A 22,673-nucleotide genomic window follows, 5' to 3' on the forward strand; every position below is an offset into this window, starting at 1 on the left:
AGCCATGAAATCAGAAGACAACTGCTTCTTGGCAGGAAAGCTATGACAAACTGAGACAGTGTGTTGAAAAGCAAAGACATCACTTTGCTGACAAAAGTCCATATAGTCAAGGCTATGGTCTTCCCAGTGGCCACATATAGTTGTGAGACCTGGACCATAAAGAAGGAAGGCAGAGCGCCAAAGAATTGATGCCTTCGAACTGTGGTGCTGGAGAGACTCCTGAGAGTTCCTTAGATAGCAAGGAAATCAAATCAGTCAATCTTAAAGGAAATCAACCCTGAATACTCACTGGAAGGACTGATGCTGAAGCTGAAGCTCCAATATTTTGGTCACCTGATGTGAACAGCCAACTCATTGGAAAAGTCCCTGATGCTGGGAGAGATTGAGGGCAGGAGAAGGGGACGTCCAAGGATGAGATGGCTGGATGGCATCACTGATGCAATGAACACGAACTTGGCGCAAACTCTGGGAGATGGTGAGTGACAGGGAGGACTGGCATCTGCGGTTCTTGGGGTTGCAAAAAGTCGGACAAAACTGGGTGACAGAACAACTTTTCTCTAAATCTATATTTACAAAAACATGTTGCACCATTGTGAAATCTAAGAGAATCCCTAGAGGTATAATCTTAATACCCAGAATACCGTCTGTAGAACTTTCTGATGTGTACAACCAACCCACCCTGTATATCCTTTAAAGTAGCTTCTTAACTTTAGCACATACCTATGAAATCTCTACTGATAGCATTCCTTTGGGCTTTCTTTTCTTTTAAATACTTAGGAGGTCCTTTGAATACTCATTTGACAGTGTACTGGGTAAGTGATTTTCATTTTTAACTGTTGTGCCATTTGGAGAAGTCAACAATGAAATATGATCTAAATAGTTTAACTTCCTCATTTACTCAAAAGAAATTTTTTTACATCAACTGTTCAGACTTCATTCAAATATGAATACGCTATTAGAGGTGTCTACTAAAATATTAACTAAGTTAGTGTTCCAGGTACTCCATTATCAAAATGATAATGCATGATATGATAATCCAACATTTTAAGGATTTAATAGAACTTAAAAAAGTATTTAGAGATCAAAAATTACTCACTAAAAATACCATGAATAAAATCTGAAAAACACTACGTGAGAGATGTTTCAGCCAGTACCTGACTGACTAAACACTAACATTGCACTGTTGCAGGAACTAAGGACATAAGAGTAAACAAAAACCAAGGTCCCTGCCATGAAACAAATTAGAATGCAAAGAGAGAAGATAAATTAATAGCAGGACAAGATAAATTAACATCAAGATAATTTTGTGTTGAGGTGGTACTATGAAGGAAATACACAGGGAGATATAGTTGGGATGGAGTGCAGCACTTCTGGAAAAGATGGCCAAAGTCCCCTCCAAAACGACATGTTAACTGAGATCTGAAGGATGAGGACAGCCAGGCTAAGAACCAAGGGAGGACATCTTGAGCAGAGGGAACAGTAGGAAGCACAAAGACCCTCGGGTAGGAACAGGCTTAGAGTTTTTCAGAAGCAGAAAGGAGGCCTGTGTGACACAAGCATAATGGACACAGATGACAGTGGCTCTGTGAAATATGAGAGGGAGATAGGAGCCTTTTCACAGGGTCTCAGACACCACAGCAAATAACCTTATTATAAAGACAGGAAGCCACTGAAGCGACTTCAGCAAAGCAGTGATAATCTGACTTGCAAAGACCACTCTGAGAGCTGTGAAGAGAAAAGACTGGACTGAAGAACTCAGAGTGCAAACAGCAAGGCTACTTAAGAAAGTCAATCTCACACAGAAGCTGACAGTACGCTGCGGTCAGATGGAAGGAACAGAGATGGCAATGGGTGTGCAGTTTTTAATTTTATTTATAGGTAAAATCGACAAAATCTCGGAACGGACTAGTTTGGGGCAGAATGGAGGGAAGGATAGGGAGAGAAATCTAAATTTTTGATTTGAACCATTTTTCTGAGATGGACTCCCATTAAAAAAAAAGGTTTATGAGAATAATACAAACAATTTGATTCAGGCTTGTTAAGGTGACATTACCTACTAGACAGAAAAATAAAGATGTCCAACAAGGAGTTAGATCCTTGAGTCTGAGCTCAAAATAAAGATGAGGGATAGAAATATGGGTATAAAAGTCACGAATACACAGCCAACATTTAAAATTGGGGTGCAATGGGGGCGGGTCTTCCCTGGTGGCTCAGTGGTAAAGAATCCACCTGCCAATACAAGAGACATGGGTTCAGTCCCTGGTCCAGGAAGATCCCACATGCCTCAAGGCAACTAAGCCGTGCTCCACAAACTACTGGGAAGAGGTGCCCTAGAGCTTGGGCTCCACAGAGAGAGAAGCTACTGCAATGAGAAGCCCACACACCCCAAGTGGAGAGCAGCCCCTGCTCACCCCGAGAGGAAGGCCCCTGCAGCAACAAAGACCTAGTGCAACCAAAAATAAAGCAGCAGAAAAAAGAACATAAAAAATAAAAAGATGCACCTGACGGAAAAAACAAAAAGAAGCTTTAGCAATATTGGGGGAAAAAAACAAACTCAGAGGTAGGCTATACAGGTTTAGGTCAAAACTAAACAAAATTTAACACCTGTGCCTTTCAGAGACGATGTCAATAAAATCATGTGACTGCCATATCAACTAAGAAGATTATAATTAGAGAAGGAAAGGAACTTGAGGTTCAGCCTCAAGTCTACTACTATTCAGAGACGCGAAAAAAGAGGGGCCAAGAGAGGAGGGTCTTTTACAGAAGAGTAGGCTGCTAAGAGATCAATGGGTTAAACAAAACAGAAAGTCTGAAAAGAAAGTGAAGTCTCTCAGTCGTGTCCAACTCTTTGCGACCCCATGGACAGTAGCTTACCAGGCTCAGCGATCCATGAGATTTTCCAGGCAAGAATACTGGAGTGGGCTGCCATTTCCTTCTCCAGGGGATCTTCCCAACCCAGGGATCGAACCCAGGTCTCCTGCGTTGTAGACAGCCGATTTAGGAGCAATTGAAATGGAGTGGAAAAGACAGAAGTCAAGGTCAAATGAGAAGAATGGTTGATAAAGAAGAGAATGTCTGTTTAAAAAAATAAAAATCACCAGAGACTGCTAGTTGACTCTCATTATTCCACCTTCCTCTTCCTTTTGCAAAATTTTGCTGAGCACATTACTGCCCAAGATAAAGACCTTTCCTAAGCCAGGTGTGGCTATGACTATGTTCTGGTCCAGACACAAGAGGTGTTAGGTACAACTTCCAAGTTAAGCCCCTTAAAGAAAGCTCAGTTGGAGAAAATCCTTTGTTCTTTTCTATTTTCTATTTTCTATTTCCTCCACCTTGGAATGCTGTTCTAATGGCCGAAGTTACAGCAGGCACCATGGATAGTGACCTTGAGACAGAAGCTAGGTATATTCATGACAGGAAGGAAACTAGGTTGCCTAGTAAAACCACCATACTAATTCTGGACTGCCTTCCTCCATACTTTTTATATCCAAAATTATAAATCCTTACAGCTTTAGCAACTATTATTAGCAGCCAAACCAAATCTAATACTTTTGTATATAATAGTTTTGATACACAATAATTTTTTTTTTTTGGGGGGGGGCATCAATACTTCCTAAATGTTGTTGGCTTGTCTTTTGGAACTATATGTATATAACTGAGAAGTCTGCAGTCAGCTAGATACCTGCCTCCCACTTCCCCATGTAAGTCAGATTTTCATTTTGGCCAGGATTCCAAAATAATTCTCTGCTTATTTCTGAAGTTAAGAACTACAATGGTGTAGTCATTTTTTCACTGTTTCATGAAATTTTTCCTGCTGTTTAGAGTCTTTCAGCCTGCAAGTGTTACTTTTTAATGTCATAAATTTTTTTCCTTTTTTTCCTTAAATCTTTTTCTGTTCCATTTGTTGGAGTTTCTATTTTGGGAATACAAGTTATGCTAATGTAGGATAGTCCTATTCTTTTTTTCATGGTCTTTTTTTTTTTTTTCCTGTAATGTATTTGTAGAGTTTGGTTCAGTTCATCCACTCAGTCCTGTCCGACTCTTTGCGACCCCATGAATTGCAGCACGCCAGGCCTCCCTCTCTATCACCATCTCCCGGAGTTCACTCAAACTCACATCCATCGAGTCAGTGATGCCGTCCAGCCATCTCATCCTCTGTCGTCCCCTTCTCCTCCTGCCCTCAATCCCTCCCAGCATCAGAGTCTTTTCCAATGAGTCAACTCTTTGCATGAGGTGGCCAAAGTACTGGAGTTTCAGCTTTAGCAACATTCCTTCCAAAGAAATCCCAGGGCTGATCTCCTTCAGAATGGACTGGTTGGATCTCCTTGCAGTCCAAGGGACTCTCAAGGGTCTTCTCCAACACCACAGTTCAAAAGCATCAATTCTTCAGCCCCCAGCTTTCTTCACAGTCTAACTTTCACATCCATACATGACCACTGGAAAAACCATAGCCTTGACTAGATGGACCTTTGTTGACAAAGTAATGTCTCTGCTTTTGAATATGCTATCTAGGTTAGTCGTAACTTTCCTTCCAAGGAGTAAGCGTCTTTTAATTTCATGGCTGCAGTCACCATCTGCAGTGATTTTGGAGCCCAAAATAATCAAGTCTGACACTGTTTCCACCGTTTCCCCATCTATTTCCCATGGAGTGACGGGACCAGATGCCATGATCTTCATTTTCTGAATGTTGAGCTTTAAGCCAACTTTTTCACTCTCCTCTTTCACTTTCATCAAGAGGCTTTTTAGCTCCTCTTCACTTTCTGCCATAAGGGTGATGTCATCTGCATATCTGAGGTTATTGATATTTCTCCCGGCAATCTTGATTCCAGCTTGTGCTTCTTCCAGCCCAGCTTTTCTCATGATGTAATCTGCATGTAAGTTAAATAAGCAAGGAGACAGTATACAGCCTTGACGTACTCCTTTGACTATCTGGAACCAGTCTGTTGTTCCATGTCCAGTTCTAACTGTTGCTTCCTGGCCCGCATGTAGGTTTCTCAAGAGGCAGGTCAGGTGGTCTGGTATTCCCATCTCTTTCAGAATTTTCCACAGTATATTGTGATCCACACAGTCAAAGGCTTTGGCATAGTCAATAAAGCAAAATAGATGTTTTTCTGGAACTCCCTTGCTTTTTCCATGATCCAGCGGATGTTGGCAATTTGATCTCTGGTTCCTCTGCCTTTTCTAAATCCAGCTTGAACATTTGCCATGTCATTAAAAAATAAAATCTTGATTATGTTTAACATGGGGAGTGCTACACTGAAGCTCCTACTTATTCTGATATCCAATAGGTTCTCTTTGACTATTTCAACATCCTTCTCACCCAGGACCACTTTTATTTCTGTAGATACATGTTCATGCACACAGTACACACAAACTTCCATTTGAGAACTGGATAGTACTATTTTAATCATTTTTCCTATAATCCATCAATGGTCAGGAAAAGTTTAAACTGAGAACAGCCACTGCTGAAAAGTCATTTAGTATCCTCTACCAGGATACATGCCCCCATCAGGGGACTATCCTATCTATCTTCTTGGGTTTTGGTTCTTATCCTTAACCAGAGTACATTTCAGAATGTCAATGGTCCTTGACAGTGTGAGGCTCACAAATAGTATGTGAGGGTCTTTAGGGATTTTTTGTTGACTTTTTGTTCCCTACTCATCCCTTAGATCTGCCTCCCTGAAGAGAATTAGAGAATACTTCATGTTTTATAGACCTCATCTTCCCTTTGTCTGGCTTCTTGGATATGGGGCTGGAATTATAAACCTTGACAGATACATCTAGTATTTTCTCCTTCTTTCCTGGTCTCTACTTTCTGAAGTATTTGGTATAAGGTTGCACATACCTCTTTTCCCAGATTCTATTCCATTTTTTTGCCCTCTCTTCTCCCCCTACCCACTTTTTCCTATTTTCACTTGGTTTCAGTGAAGTAAAATTATGTGATTCTATAGTCAAAGCTATGGTTTTTCCAGTAGTCATGTATGGATATGAGAGTTGGACCATACAGAAAGCTGAGCACAGAAGAATTTATGCTTTTGAACTGTGGTGTTGGAAAAGATTCTTGATAATCCCTTGTTCAGCAAGGAGATCAAATCAGTCCATCCTAAAGGAAATCAGTCTTGAATACTCACTGGAAGGACTGATGCTGAAGCTTAAGCTCCAGTATTTGGCCACCTGATACAAAGACCTGACTCAATGGAAAAGAGTCTTTCCCTGATGTTGGGAAAGACTGAAGGCAGGAGGAGAAGGGGACAACAGAGGATGAGATGGTTGGATGGCATCATCGACTCAATGGACGTGGGTTTGAGCAAGCTCCAGGAGTTGGTGATGGACAGGGAAGCCTGGTGTGCTGCAGGCCATGGGGTCCCAAAGAGTCAGACACAACTGAGCAACTGAACTGAACTGACTGAACCTCATTATTACTCACAAATCCCTAAATTTACTTTTTAGTACTTATTTTTTTATGTACTAATGACAATCTTTTAAGTTAATGACTCAACTGAAAAGCAAAATTTAAATATTCTAAAATAGGATGCTAAACTAACAACAGCTGCAATTTTACTTCTGTTATTTCTAACAGAGGGAAGTAAAAGGAAGACATTCAGTTTCAATTCTTTTCATAAAATCAAGATACTAAACAGAAAATACAGGCCAAGCTTAAGCTTTTCTGTGAATCTGCGACAACTACCTCCAGGGAAAAACAAAGCTAAAATGCATTTTCCCTCCTCTGATCTATTATTATTCATTTACTATCTACTCAACTCAGTACTTAAGCAAGGAACCCTAGAATCTTTGTCTCCTTCCCTTTCCCACCACCACCAATTCTATTCCTGGCACATGGGAACCATTAGATAAATATGAAGGGATAAATTAATATAGTCTATCTGTCACATGGGCAAAACATCTCTTATATAACCTGTCCCTGGCCCCACTACCACATGCCTAGTGCACGCTCGTATCATCTATTACCAGGACTACTCTAACGGTCTCTTACTACTTCTTCACTTTCACCATTTATCTCTCTAAAATACTGAGTTTCTGTTTCTCTTCTTAAAAAATCTCTATTAATTTCCTATTACCTAATAAAAGAGTTGTATCAGCACAGTATACAAAAGACCCTTCCTTTACAAGCTGATCACAAATTCATTGTTTTTATAACCAGCAGCATCCATCATCTCTACCTTCTTCCACACACTAACTACCCACTCCAATCTGCCATCCAAACATACCTTACAGTCAAGCCACATGGATTATCAAATATATTTCCATGCTTGCCTTCTAGTCCTGGTGGTAATTTCTCACTCTAAAATGACTTTTTCCTTGTTTTGACCTATTTGACAAGTTACTTTGGAACTCTTCTAGGACCAGATCATCACAGGAAATTAAATGGTGAATATATAAACAAAGGAGAATATATAAACAATGATGTTCAAATGACTTAATGAAGAACAACATAAGATTTAAATATTTGAAACTACCAGGGGAAAGAATGGTGGGGACTTCTCTGGGTTCCAGTGGTTAAGACTCCATGCTTCCAGTGCGGAGGACGTGAGTCTGATTCCTAGTCTGTGAACTAGGATTCCACATGCCAGCCAGCACAGCCAAAAAAACAAACAAACAAATAAACAAAAAAGAGTGGATGAAACACAAGCATCTAACAACTTCACTCCCTTACAATAAGTAACTGAAACTACAGCAAAAGCATACATATATAAGGAATGAACTTGGAATTGGTTTTAAGAAAGTAGATGCAGGATTAATGGTGAAGTAGTGGTAAGAATCAAATTGTGTCCCCTGGGTTTTCTCACCCCATAGTTAAAGTGGCCAATTTAAAATTAGGACATGTGGCTTAAAATATAGCAGGTAACTTCTTATGGGACAAGTGAACTATATTTTTTAAATGAACCTATGGTTGGTGATCAAATTATTTCATGTAATAATACCATTATTAATATGTTCAGATCATCAATTCAAGGTTAATGAAAATGAAATTGGGGGGTTTTGCTTCATATTACTACTAACTACCATGCCAACTGACCCAAACTGCCTGAAATTCAGGAATGCAGCACAGCTTAATAGCCACTACACTCATAACATTCTTGTGTCTGAGGGAGATTTCTACATATCAGGAAACCAACGTTCAATTTCTAGCCCATCCAAGTCCATACCACAGAGGAAAAGTACTTTCTAACATACTACAACTACCGTTTAAGCAGAACCAACAGCTCGACTATGTATAACTCATTCTTTTCATTGGTCTCTAATCTCTCCAGCTATACAGTACAATGCCTTTTTATATAAAGGATTTGAGCACCAGTGAATCTTGGTATCCCCAGTAGGGAATCTTGGAACCAATCCTTGCGCGTACCAATGGATGACTATATACACAGAAGGTATGTGCTTGACAAAAGGAAATATTCCATTTCTGTTCCTCCGTTCACAGCAAAATTTTGCTATCTCCTCCAATCTCTCTACTTCCTCTCTTCAATCCAAGCATATCTTTGCTGTCCACACTCCAATGAAAGTTCCCTTTAAGGACACCAATGAATTCAGGTTGCCAAATCCAATGGTCAGTTCTCAGTTCCTCATCTAATCTGCAGTACACAACACAGCTGACTAAGTTCCCTCCAGTCAGAACAGCAGTCACTTACCCTCCAGAAAACCTCTCTCTTGGGTTTGCCCCTAACTTGCTGGCTACTCCTCAGTTTCTTTGCAGACTCCAATCTTCTCCCTTATCTCATTCCTTGACATCTGTCTTCTTCACTCAGTCCCTTGGTAATCACTCAAAATATCTTGGTTTAAATACCATGTGTATGTAATGACTACTATGTATGAAGATTATATCTCTAGTCTCAGTTCATGACCCCATGAATCGCAGCATGCCAGGCCTCCCTGTCCATCACCAACTCCCGGAGTTCACTCAAACTCATGTCCAGCCATGTCATCTCCTGTAATCCTCTTCACCTCCTGCCCTCAATTCCTCCCAGCATAAGGGTCTTTTCCAATGAGTCAACTCTTCGCATGAGGTGGCCAAAGTACTGGAGTGTCAGCTTTAGCATCAGTCCTTCCAATGAACACCCAGGACTGATCTCCTTCACAATGGACTGGTTGGACCTCCTTGCAGTCCAAGGGACTCCCAAGACTCTTCTCCAACACCACAGTTCAAAAGCATCCATTCTTCAGCCCCCAGCTTTCTTCACAGTCTAACTTTCACATCCATACATGACCACTGGAAAAACCATAGCCTTGACTAGACGGACCTTAGTTGGCAAAGTAATGTCTCTGCTTTTGAATATGCTATCTAGGTTGGTCATAACTTTCCTTCCAAGGAGTAAGCGTCTTTTAATTTCATGGCTGCAATCACCATCTGCAGTGATTTGAGAGCCCAAAAAATAAAGTCTGACACTGTTTCCACTGTTTCCCCATCTATTTCCCATGAAGTGATGGGAACAGATGCCATGATCTTCGTTTTCTGAATGTTGAGCTTTAAGCCAACTTTTTCACTCTCCTCTTTCACTTTCATCAAGAGGCTTTTGAGTTCCTCTTCACTTTCTGCCATAAGGGTGGTGGTGTCTGCATATGTGAGGTGACTGATACTTTTCCCGGCAATCTTGATTCCAGCTTGTGCTTCCTCCAGCCCAGCATTTCTCATGATGTACTCTGCATGTAAGTTAAATAAGCAGGGTGACAATATATAGCCTTGACGTACTCCTTTTCCTATTTGGAACCAGTCTGTTGTTCCATGTCCAGTTCTAACTGTTGCTTCCTGACCTGTATATAGCATATACAGCATATAGCATAAAGCATCTATTTCTGCTTTATTGACTATGCCAAAGCCTTTGACTGTGTGGATCACAATAAACTGAAAAATTCTGAAAGAGATGGGAATACCAGACCACCTCACCTGCCTCTCTATTCTCAACTATCCCCTAAATCCACTAGATAAGAAAAAGTCAAACAAGTCTCCTTACTTGAGGGCTTCCCAGAGCCTCCTATGCTGCTGTGCATTATAAACATATAAGAGAAAACTATGATCATGTTGTTTCTTACACAGTAGAACCTTTTCCTCATGAGGCACCTCATAACACATACAATTAACTAAATATGGCCAATACAATTAACTAACAAGCCACGAAATATGGCATGCTTAGACATCTTCCAAGTACTTCCAACTTCTCATGGTACAAATTAATTATATGAAAATGGGCAAACTTTTCTACCAGTTGAAAAGACAGTAACTTAGTTTGAGGATTTCTCAAGGGAATTCACTCTATTAGAAGAGAGTTTGCCTCGAAAATTTCCTTATGTAAAGATAAGTTGGTTGTCTTTCTTAAGTTACACTCACCTGTATTATACGCTACATGAGCACAGAATTTTACCATATCTTCTGGCTTCAAATAAAATAATATAGCAAGTACATGCTGCTGTTAATCTTTCCTTTCTCTAGATTAAATATAGCTGCCTCCTTCAACTGTTCTTCACATAACATGCCTTTCAAACCTCTCTCCATCCAATCATCTTCCTTATCAGATAAGATCTAAATTCCTGGAATCTAGTTGGCCAACAGAACAATCTATTTGTCTGAAGAATGCAAACAACTGTGGATTTATAATGAACATGATCACTTAGTAATACAACCTAAGAGTATACTCACTTTTTAAATTTTTAGCAGCCATGACACTGGTTAACTCAATAATAGTTTCTAAAAGTAAAGCTATGTATCACATACATCCACACACATACATACTCATATATAATCAATACACTTAGCTATATCCACTAAGAGGGCTTAGATGCAACAATTTCTCAGTAGCAATAAGCATATCTAACAAGTAAATATTTAAATACTATTCTGGAGAAGAAAATGGCAACCCACTCCAATACTCTTGCCTGGAAAATCCCATGGATTGAGGAGCCTGGCAGGCTACAGTCCATGGGGTTGTGAAGAGTCAGACACAACTGAGCGATTTCGCTTTCACTTTTTTTTTCCTACTACAGTAAAGAAACCAAGGCTCCTTAGAGAAATGTCTAATTTCAGGGCTGGTATAGAGACATGACAAGGTGATCCTAGAACATCTTGTGGAGTCAGAAATTAAAGTGCTCAACCTGCAATGCCCTCCCACTCTAAAGCCTCGCCCTGCTGCTCTGGCCCCTGTGGGCATGCCCATGGAAGCCAGCGCCACAGCTAGCCCTTTGCCCATGTGTACTCCAGGCCAGCTTCAAGAGCAGATGCTGCGGAAAGGAACACGGTGGGGCTGACACAGCGGGTCCAGAGACCTACCTAGAGGTCTTGGAGGCCCTCCTGGGGAACAGAAGGTTGGATGTAGCTCACTGTAGGGGCGAGAACACTGACAATGGAAACACCAGAAAGTTTTAAATATTTTTAATTTTCTTAAAAATTAAAATAAAATTTTTTATATTTTTGTTCTTGTGCTTTATCATTTCACTTTGTTTTTATTTTACCAATAAACTTATTGGTTTTCTCATTTTACTTTTTATCCTTTCTTCTTGTTCTGCTCTTTTCTGTTTGTTGTATTTTTTTTTTCTTTCATGCCACACCATGTGGCTTGCAGGTCCTTGGTTCATAGGCCAGGGTCAGGTCTGAGACTTTGCAGTGGGAGCACTGAGATCAAGCTGCTGGACTAACAGAGAACTTCAGGGCTCAGGCAATATTAACTGGCTTCAGGTAATATTAACTGGTGTGAACTTTCGCAGAGGTCCTCATCTCAGCACCACAACCTGGCTCCACCCAACTGCCAGCAAACTCCAGTCCACTCAATTCCAGTGCTGGATGCCACAGGCCAAACAACCAGTAAGACAGGAGGAACACAGCCCCACGTATCAACAAAAATGACATAACAGAAAATTTGTTGCAGATGAAGAAGCCAAGCAAAAACCTACAAGACCAAACAAATGAAAAAAGAAATAGGTAATCTACCTGAAAAGAACTCAGAGAGAAATGATAGTAAAGATGATTCAAAATCTCACAAATAGAACAGAGGTATAGATCCAAAAAATACAAGAAATGTTTAACAAGGACTTAGAAGAACTGAAGAACAGTCATAAGAAGCACAATAACTGAAATGAAAAGTAAGAATCAGTAGCAGAATAACTGAGGCAGAAGAACAAATAAGTGAACTAGATGATACAATGGTGGAAATAACTGCCAAGGAGTAGAATAAAGACAAAAAGAATGAAAAGAAATGAGGAGAGTTTCAGAGACCTCAGGTACAACATTAAACGCACCAGCATCCAAATTATAGGGATCCCAGAAAGAGAAACAGAAAGCGGCTGAGAAAAATTTAAAGAGATAACAGTCAAAAACTTTCCTAACATGGGAAAGAAAACAGCCACCCAGGTCCACGAAGCACAGAGTCCCACACAGGATAAACCCAAGGAGAAACACAACAAGACATATATTAATCAAAATAACAAAAGTTAAATTCAAAGAAAAAATATTAAAAGCGGGTAGAGGAAAATAAAAAATAATATACCAGAGAAACCCAATAAGGTTATCAGCTGATCTTTCAAAAGAAACTCTGCAGGCCAAAAGAGGGTGACAGGATATATTTAAAGTGATGGAAGAGAAAAGCCTACAACAAAGATAACTCTACTCAGCAATGATCTCATTCAGGTTCATCGGAGAAATCAAAAGCTTTACAGAGAGACAAAGCACAGACAAAGCTAAGAATTCAGGACCACCAAATCAGCTTTACAACAAATTTTAAAGGAGCTTCTCTAAGAGGGAAACAAGAGAAGAAAAAGACCTATAGAAAACAAACCCAAAATGATTAAGAAGATGTTAGCATATTGATAATAACCTTGAACATAAATGGATTAAATGCTGCCAGAGACACAGACTGGCTGAATGGATACAAAAACAAGATCCTCTCTTGAGACCTATTGACATACACGGGCTGAAAGTAAGGGAGCAGAAAACGACATTCCATGCAAATGCAAATTAAAAGAAAGCCAGAGTATGGATACTTATATCAGACAAAACAGACTTTAAAACAAAGACTGTTACAAGAGACAAAAAAAAAGATACTATATAATGATTAAGGGATCAATCCAAGAAGAAGATACAACTATAAATATTTATACAACCAACAAAGGAAAACCTCAATACATAAAGCAAACACTAACAGACATAAAAGGGAAATCAACAGTAACACAGTAACAGTGGGAGATTTTAATACCCTACTTATACCAATGGACAGATCATCCAGATAGAAAATAAGGGAACACAAGCTTTAAATCACACATTAGACCAGATAAACTTAATTGATATTTATAGGACATTCTATCCAAAAGCAGCAGAATACACATTCTTCTCAAGTGCACATGGAACATTCTCCAGAATAAATCACATCACGGGGATCACAAATCAAGCTCTGTTACACTGAAGAAAACTTAAATTGTTTCAAGGATCTTTTTTTGACCACAATGCTATGAGATTAGAAATCAACTATAGGAGAAAAAAAAAAAAACATAAAAAACACAAACACATGAAGGCTAAACAATAAGCTTATAACCACAAGATCACTAAAGAAATCAAAGAAAATATCAGAGTACATAGATGCAAATGACAATGAAAACACGATGACACAAATCCTATGGGAGGCAGCAACAGCGGTTCTTAGAGGGCAAATCACAGGAATACAATCCTACCTCAAGAAACAAGAAAAGTTTCAAACCTTTTCAAACCTTTACAAATTTCAAAACTTTACAAGTTGCTTTAAAGCAACCAAAGAACGAAGAACAAAGTTAGTAGAAGGAAAGAAATCATAAAAATCAGCAGAAATAAATGAAACAGAAATTAAGAAAACAATACCAAAGAGCAATGAAACTAAAAGTTGGTTCTTTGAGAGACAAAACTGATACATTTTTTGAGTCAGATTCCTCAATTTTAAAAAAAAGGGGGGGGGGGGGAGAGGATACAAATCAACATAATTAGAAATGAAAAAGGAGAATCCACAACTGATATAGCAGAAATTCAAAGGATCATAAAAGACTACTATAAGCAACTATATGCTAATAAAATGGATAATTTGGAAGAGAGGGACAAATTCTTAGAAAGGTACAATCTTCTAAAACTGAACAAGGAAGAAATAGAAAGTATGAGCAGACCAATTATAAGTAATGAAATTGAAACTTCCAACAAACAGAAGTCAAGGACCAGAGGGCTTCATGGGTAAATTCTAGTAAACATTTAGCAAAGCACTAACACCTACCCTTCTCAAACTGTTCCCAAAAAACTGCAGAGGAAGGATCACTCCCAAGCTCAATCTGTGAGGCCACCATCACCCAATAGCAAAACCAGACAAAGGATGTCACAAAAAAGAAAATTAAAGACTAGTATCACTGATGAACACAGATACAGAAATCTTCAACAAAATACTAGCAAACAGAATCCAATAGGATTTAATCCACATTAAAAGGATCATATATCTTCTATGACCCACCTCCCAGAATATTGGAAATAAAAGCAAAAATAAACAAATGGGATTTAATTAAAATTAAAAGCTTTTGCACAACAAAGGAAACTCTAAGCAAGGTAAAAAGACAAGCCTTCAGAATGGGAGAAAATAATAGCAAATGAAACAACTGACAAACAACTAATCTCAAAAATATACAAGCAACTCCTGCAGCTCAATTCCAGAAAAATAAATGACCCAATCAAAAAATGGGCCAAAGAACTAAACAGACAGTTCTCCAAAGAAGACATACAGATGGCTAACAAACACATGAAAAGATGCTCAACATCACTCATTATCAGAGAAATGCAAATCAAAACCACAGTGAGGTACCATTTCACGCCAGTCAGAATGGCTGCGATCCAAAAGTCGACAAGCAATAAATGCTGGAGAGGGTGTGGAGAAAAGGGAACCCTCTTACACTGTTGGTGGGAATGCAAACTAGTACAGCCACTATGGAGAACAGTGTAGAGATTCCTTAAAAAGCTGGAAACAGAACTGCCTTATGACCCAGCAATCCCACTGCTGGGCATACACATCGAGGAAACCAGAATTGAAAGAGACACATGTACCCCAGTGTTCATCACAGCACAGTTTATAATAGCCAGGACATGGAAGCAACCTAGATGTCCATCAGCAGATGAATGGATAAGAGAGCTGTGGTACATATACACAATGGAGTATTACTCAGCCATTAAAAAGAATACATTTGATCAGTTCTAATGAGGTGGATGAAACTGGAGCCTATTATACAGAGCGAAGTAAGCCAGAAAGAAAAACACCAATACAGTATACTAACGCATATACACGGAATTTAGAAAAATGGTAATGATAACCCTGTACGCAAGACAGCAAAAGAGACAAAGAAGTATAGAACAGTCTTTTGGACTCCGTTGGAGAGGGAGAGGGTGGGATGATTTGGGAGAATGGCATTGAAACATGTATAATATCATATATGAAACGAATCGCCAGTCCAGGTTCGATGCATGATACTGGATGCTTGGGGCTGGTGCACTGGGATGACCCAGAGGGATGGTACGAGGAGGGAGGTGGGAGGGGAGTTCAGGATGGGGAACATGTGTACACCCGTGGTGGATTCATGCTGAAGTATGGCAAAACCAATATAATATTATAAAGTAATTAGCCTCCAATTAAAATAGATAAATTTAAATTAAAAAATAAAAGTTACTGTGTTTTGAAGAAAAATAAATAAAATAAAATAAAAGGATCATACACCATGATCAAACTGTGATTTATTCCAACGATGCAAGTTTTCTTCCATATAGGCAAATTAATCTACATGATACTCCATATTAACAAACTGAAAAAAACCATACGATCATCTCAACAGATGCAGAAAAACCCTTTTTTAAATAAAATATGTATTTTTTTAATTGAAGTATAGTTGACTGACAATGTTTCAGGTGCACAGCAGGTGATTCAGTTATACAAATACACATACATTATTTTTGAAATTAATTTTCACTATAGTTCCCTATGCTATGCAGTAAACCTTTGTTGCTTGTTGCACCTCTATTTTTAAATTAGAAATCTAGCATTCTATTCACACTAAGTCAAAAAGTAGAATCAAAATGTTCTAATTTTTTAATTTAGGCAAAAATCAATGTTTTCTAAAATATATGATTACACACACATATATATATATTATGTATACAAAAGCTCTTCTACTACACTTGATAAAGGTTTGAGAAAGAACATCAAGGAAAAAAAAAAGGAGAAGAGATGGAGAAACTAGAGAACATAAATTAATGAAATGGGAGCACTGAAAATGAAATGGAAAAGTAAGACAAACTAGAGAGAAATAAAAGATCATCATATAGTCCAGCTGTTTTGAAACATGATTGCTGGTTAGAAACATAGCTGGAACATATCAAGATAATTCTGATATGCATCTGGATTTTAAAAAGTGATTACAGTGATTTCTATTAGATCTTAGTTTTGGTGATACAGAGTACTATTATTTTTCTGTTAACAATGGTATTGAGTACTAGTTACTTAATCACAATAGTAAAAGATGTTTATCAGTTTTCACAATCAATAGCCAGACAAAAAAATAAAAGATAGTTACAAATGCAAGCCATAATGGTAACATGATTAACTTAACAATACAAAAAAATCACATACAATTTGGGGGAGGGGGTCAAGCAGAGTGATGTGGAAGTGCATACATGCACATGTGTTCATCCACCCAGCCAGTCTGTCTTTTGGTTGGTGCATTTAATCCATTTACATTTAAGAGAATCATTGATATGTATGATCCTATTACCATTCTCTTGACTGTTTGGGGTTTATTTTCTTCAGGTAGGGCTTTTCCTTTTCTTGTTTTCTGTCTAGAGAATTTCCTTTAGCATTTTTTGTAAAGCTAAGGTTCAAAATCACTGCAGATGGTGACTGCAGCCATGAAATTAAAAGATGCTTACTCCTTGGAAGAAAAGTTATGACCAACCTTGATAGCATATTCAAAAGCAGACATTACTTTGCCAACAAAGGTCCATTTAGTCAAGGCTATGGTTTTTCCAGTGGTCATGAATGGATGCGAGAGTTGTACTATAAAGAAAGCTGAGTGCCGAAGAATTGATGCTTTTGAACTGTGGTGTTGGAGAAGACTCTTGAGAGTCCCTTGGACTGCAAGGAGATCTAACCAATCCATTCTAAAGGAGATGAGCCCTGGGATTTCTTTGGAAGGAATGATGCTGAAGCTGAACCTCCAGTACTTTGGCTACCTCACGTGAAGAGTTGACTCATTAGAAAAGACTCTGATGCTGGGAGGGATTGGGGGCAGGAGGAAAAGGGGACGACCGAGGATGAGATGGCTGGATGGCATCACTGACTCGATGGACGTGAGTCTGAGTGAACTCCGGGAGATGGTGATGGACAGAGAGGCCTGGAGTGCTGCGATTCATGGGGTCGCAGGGAGTCGGATACGACTGAGTGACTGAACTGAACTGAACTGAACTGAAGGTTTGGTGATGCTGAATTCTCTTAACTTTTGCTTGTTTGGAAAACTTTTGTTTTCTCCATCAAATCTTAAGGAGAGTCTTGCTGGGTAGAGTATTCTTGGCTGGTATTCTTAGTATTCTAGGCTATTCCCTTTCACCACTTTAAATATATCTTCTATTCCCTTCTGACTTGTAGAGTTTCTGTTGAGAAATCAGCTGATAGCCTGATGGGAGTTCCTTTGTATGTTATTTGTCATTTTTCCCTTGTTGCTTTTAATATTTTATCTCTCTTTTTAGTTTTTGTCAGTTTGATTACCATGTGTCTCAGTGTGTTTCTCCTTGGGTTCATCCTTCCTGGGACTCTCTGTGCTTCCTGAACTCGAGTGACTATTTCCTTTTCCGTGTTCAGGAAGTTTTCCACTATTACCTCTTCAAGTGTTTTCTCAGGTCCTTTCTTTCTCTTTTCTCCTTCTGGGACCCCTACAATACGAATGTTGGTATGTTTAATGTTGTCCCAAAAGTCTCTTAGGCTGTCTTCATTTCTCTTAATTCTTTTCTCTATATTCTGTTCTGCAGAAGTGATTTCCACCATTCTGTCCTCCAGGTCACTTATTTGTTCCTAGAAAAAACTTTTGACAAAAATCAATACCTATTTACAAAAAAACCCAAATCTCCATAAAGTGGACACAGAGGGAACCTACCTCAATATAATAAAGGCCACATGTGACAAATCCACAGCAAACATCATTCTCAATGGTGAAAAACTGAAAGCATTTCCTCTAAGATCAGGAACAAGACAAGGATGTCCACTCTCACTACTATTATTCAACATAGTTATGGAAGCCCTTGCCACAGCACTCAGAGAAGGAAAAGAAATAAAATGAATGAATCCAAATTGGAAAAGAAGTGAAAACTGTCACTGCAGATGACATGATATGATACATAGAAAATCCTAAATATTCTAACAGAAAACTACTAGAACTCAACAGATAATCTAGTAAAGTTGCAGGATACAAAATTAAGGCACAAAAATATCTTGTATTCCTATACACTAACAATGATAAGTCAGTAACAGAAAGTAAGGAAATAATCCCATTCACTACAGCAACAAAAATAAAATACTTAGGAATAAGCCTACCTAAGGAGACAAAAGATCTACATGCAGAAAACTCTAAGATACTGATGAAAGAAGTCAAAGGCATCACAGAGAAATATAACATGTTCTTGGACTGCAAGAATCAATACTGTGAAAATGACTATGATCCCAAAAGCAATCTACAGATTCAGTACAATCCTTATCAAATTACCAGTGTCATTTTTCACAGAACAAAAATTTTTACAATCTGTATGAAACACAAAAGACCTCAAATAACCAAAGCAATCCTAAGAAAGAAAACGGAGCTGGAGGAATCAGGCTCCCTGACTTCAGACTATACCACAAAGCTACAGTAATTAAGACAGTATGTATGGTACCGGCACAAAAACAGAAATATATATAAATGGAACAGGAGAAAAAGCCCAGAGAGAAACTAACACACCTATAGCCCCCTAACCTATGACAAAGGAGATAAGACTGTACAGTGTAGAAAAGATAGCCTTTCCAATAACTGGTGCTGGAAAAACTGGACAGCTATAGGTAAAAAGATAAAATTAGAACACACCCTAACACCACACACAAAAATAAACTCAAAATGGATTAAAGATCTAAATGTAAGGCCAGATACTATAAACCTATTAGAGGAAAATATAGGCAGAAGACTGACATAAATCACAGCAAGATGATTTTTTTTCGACCTATGTACTAGAGTAATGAAAAAACAAGGGGGAGGGTACCTAGAAGTTTTTGCACAGCAAAGCAAACTATAAACAAGATGAAAAGACAACCCTGAGAATGGGAGAAAATAACTGCAAACAAAGCAGTTGACAAAGGGTTAATCTCCAAAATATACAGGCAGCTCATACAGTTCAATATCAGAAAAATGACCCAATTAAGAATTGGGCAGAAGACCTAAACAGACGTTTCTCCAAAGATGACATACACATGACCAATAAATCCATGAAAAGATGCTCAACACTGCTCATTATTAGAGAAAAGCAAATGAAAACTACAATGAGGTATCCCCTCACACCAGGCCGAATGACCATCACCAAAAAAATCTACAAAGAAACGCTAGAGAGGGTGTAGAGAAAAGAGAACTCTCTAACACTGTTGGTGGGAACAATACAGTCACTAAGGAGAACAGTAAGGAGGTTCCTTAAACTAAAAGCAGAAATACCAGATGATCCAGCAATCCCTTCTCCTGGGCATATACCAGGAGAAAACCATAATTCCAAAAGACACATGCATCCCAATATTCACAGTGGCACTATTTACAACAGCCAGGACACGGAAGCAACCAAAATGCCCACTGACAGAGGAATGGATAAAGAAGATGTGTACATATACAACCATGGAATATTAGTCTAAAAATGAATGAAATTGTGCCATTTATACAGACGTGGATGGACCTAGAGACTGTCATATAGAGTGAAGTCTGTCAGAAAGAGGAAAACAAATATTGTATATAACTCACTTCTGTGGAATCTATAAAAAATAGTACAGATGAACTTGTTTTCAAAGCAGTAATTGAGACACAGACACAGAGAAAAAAATGTATGGACACAAAGTTGGGGGGTAGGGAACTGGGACTGACATCACACTACTGTGTATAAACTAATAGATAATTAATGAGAACCTACTAAAAATGCCAACCCACTCCAGTACTCTTGCCTGGAAAATTCCATGGACAGAGGAGCTTAGTAGGCTACAGTCCATGGGGTTGCAAAGAGTCGCACACGACTGAGCAACTTCACTTTCTTTCTTTCACTGTATAGCACAAGGAGAAAACGAAGATACAATCTGTTTGCAAGACTAATATTAACTTTAGAAACACATTATAGAGTAGGTGCAAACAAATACTACTTGATTTCACTTACACAAGATACCTAGAACAGTCAAATTCATAAAGTCAGAAAGTATACTGGTAGATGCCAGGGGCCAGGGTTAGGGGTCAGAATGGGGAATGGGGGCTTAGTGTTTAATGAAGACAGTGCTTCAATTTAAGAAAGTGGAAAATTCAGTATATGGATGATGTTGAGAGCTGCACAACAATGTGAAAGTACTTAGTGCCACTGAAATGTTAAATATGGTTAAAACAGTATATCTTATACTATGTGACTTTTACCACAATAAAAAACATTAAAAAAATTAAAGTGCTCCAAGAATAATAGGGACACTGTCAAAAGAATAAAATAAGAAACAATGAGTCTATACTAGTATGAATGAATGGGCAAATAAATAAGAGAATGAAGTTTTTTCTGTAGCAGAAAGTCAGCTAATAAACACAGAAGAAATTAGTGAACTGGGGACAAAGAAAATCACCAATTTTCAACCATCTTTCCCCCCCGCAATTTTAGTGAGATATAGTTGCCCTAACATTGCATAAGCTTAAGTTGCACAACATAATGGTATGATACATGTATACAGAGCAAAAATGATTAGCACAGTAAGTTAACCATCACCTCACACAGCTACATATTTTTTTCCCTTGTGATGAGAACTTTTATGAAACTATCCTGATAACTGATTCGTACAAGAATCATCAACAGATATTAAAGCCAATGGGCAAGTTAAGGCAATGGCACCCCACTCCAGTACTCTTGCCTGGAAAATCCCATGGACAGAGGGGCCTGGAAGGCTGCAATACATGGGGTTGCTAAGAGTCAGACATGACTGAGCGACTTCACTTTCACTTTTCACTTTCAGGCACTGGAGAAGGAAATGGCAACCCACTCCAGTGTTCTTGCCTGGAGAATCTCAGGGACAGCAGAGCCTGGTGGGCTGCCGTCTATGGGGTTGCACAGAGTTGGACACGACTGAAGAGACTTAGCAGCAGCAGCAGCAGGATATTTACATAATCAAAGGATCTCTCCACAAGGTACTTATTAGTTGCAAAGAGTAAAATAATGACTTAACCTAGGAGAAACCTGGCAGATATCATCAGAACTAAACGATAAAAATTATCATCATCAGTAATAGGAGAAATTGCAGCATTTGCTTCTTGATATAATGTACTGAAAAGAACACAACATTAAGTCTGTGATATTCCTGTCAAAAGTATATAACCTGACTCTAATCTTGAGAGAAAATCGACCAAACTAAAACTGAAGGACATTCAACAAAATGAATGGCCTCAAAACTTTAGAAAAATGTCAGTATCATGAAACATAAACATAGGCTCTAGAATTGTTCCAACTTAAATTAGAGAGACATGACAAGTAAAGGCAGGATGTGAATCTGCACTTTTGCCAAAATGGACAGTATTAGGATAGCTGGTGAAATGTGAATATCTACAGATTACAGTATTATACCAAAGTTAATTTCCTGATTTTTTTTTATCATCATACAATGTTTATGGAGGAATGACTTTGTTTTCAGGAAATAAAACTGAAGTTCATAGAGACAGAGGAATATTAAGACTCAAATGAGAGGGCAATGTTCCAGAATAATGCTAAAATTAGCCTTGTACTAAAGGATGCTCAGGATTCATCTAACAAAGCTTAAAAAGCATGCTTTGAAGAACTGTTTTCAAGTAACTTAACTGTGTCCCAAAACAAATCTTAAAATATTGAAAAGAATACAAAAAAAAAAAAAAAAGATAGCTCTAAACAACAAAATTCACAATGTCTGGCATCCAACAAAAATTAGCAGGAACATAAACAAAAAGGAAAATATAATCCATATAAGGAGAAAAATCAGTTATAAGAAATGGATCTAGAAATGACAGAAGTGATATGACTAAAACAGCTACTGTACACAAAATATGGGATGCGTATGTACGTGTTGCATGTATACATATACAGACACAGACACACAGAAAGAAATGCATGTTCACGGATTAGAAGACTGAATATTAACATGTCCATACCCAAAATACTCTACAGATTCAATGCAATCTCTAGCAAAATTTCGAAGGCATTTTTTTCCAGAAATAGAAAAATCCATCCTGAAATTCACATAGAATCTTGAAGGATCCCAGGTGCTCAAAATAATTCTGTAAAAACAAAAACTGGAGGAGTCACACTTTCTGATTTCAAAACATACTACAAAGCTACAGTGCACTACTGGCATAAAGATAAACAAACTACTGGGATAGAACAGAGCCCAGAAATAACCTCTTGTATATGCAGTCAAATA

The 22,673-nt window shown here is 38.4% G+C and overlaps 1 protein-coding gene across 7 annotated transcripts in view; it reads right to left on the bottom strand.

Annotated features, from left to right (window-relative positions):
• The window catches only part of PHTF2 (putative homeodomain transcription factor 2), a 137,466-nt gene that overhangs the window by 100,978 nt on the left and 13,815 nt on the right, over positions 1–22,673 (bottom strand). Inside the window, exon 1 of one of the 7 annotated variants that reach the window (XM_069587794.1) lies at positions 2,875–2,921. The exons of the other annotated variants lie outside the window; for them this stretch is intronic. The gene's annotated coding sequence lies outside the window, so the exon portion shown is untranslated. Of the gene's footprint in view, positions 1–2,874; positions 2,922–22,673 lie in introns of those variants that run through there. 7 annotated transcript variants of the gene reach the window in all.

The sequence above is a fragment of the Ovis canadensis genome, chromosome 4 (genome assembly GCF_042477335.2).
Source record: "Ovis canadensis isolate MfBH-ARS-UI-01 breed Bighorn chromosome 4, ARS-UI_OviCan_v2, whole genome shotgun sequence".
Lineage (NCBI taxonomy): Eukaryota > Metazoa > Chordata > Mammalia > Artiodactyla > Bovidae > Ovis > Ovis canadensis.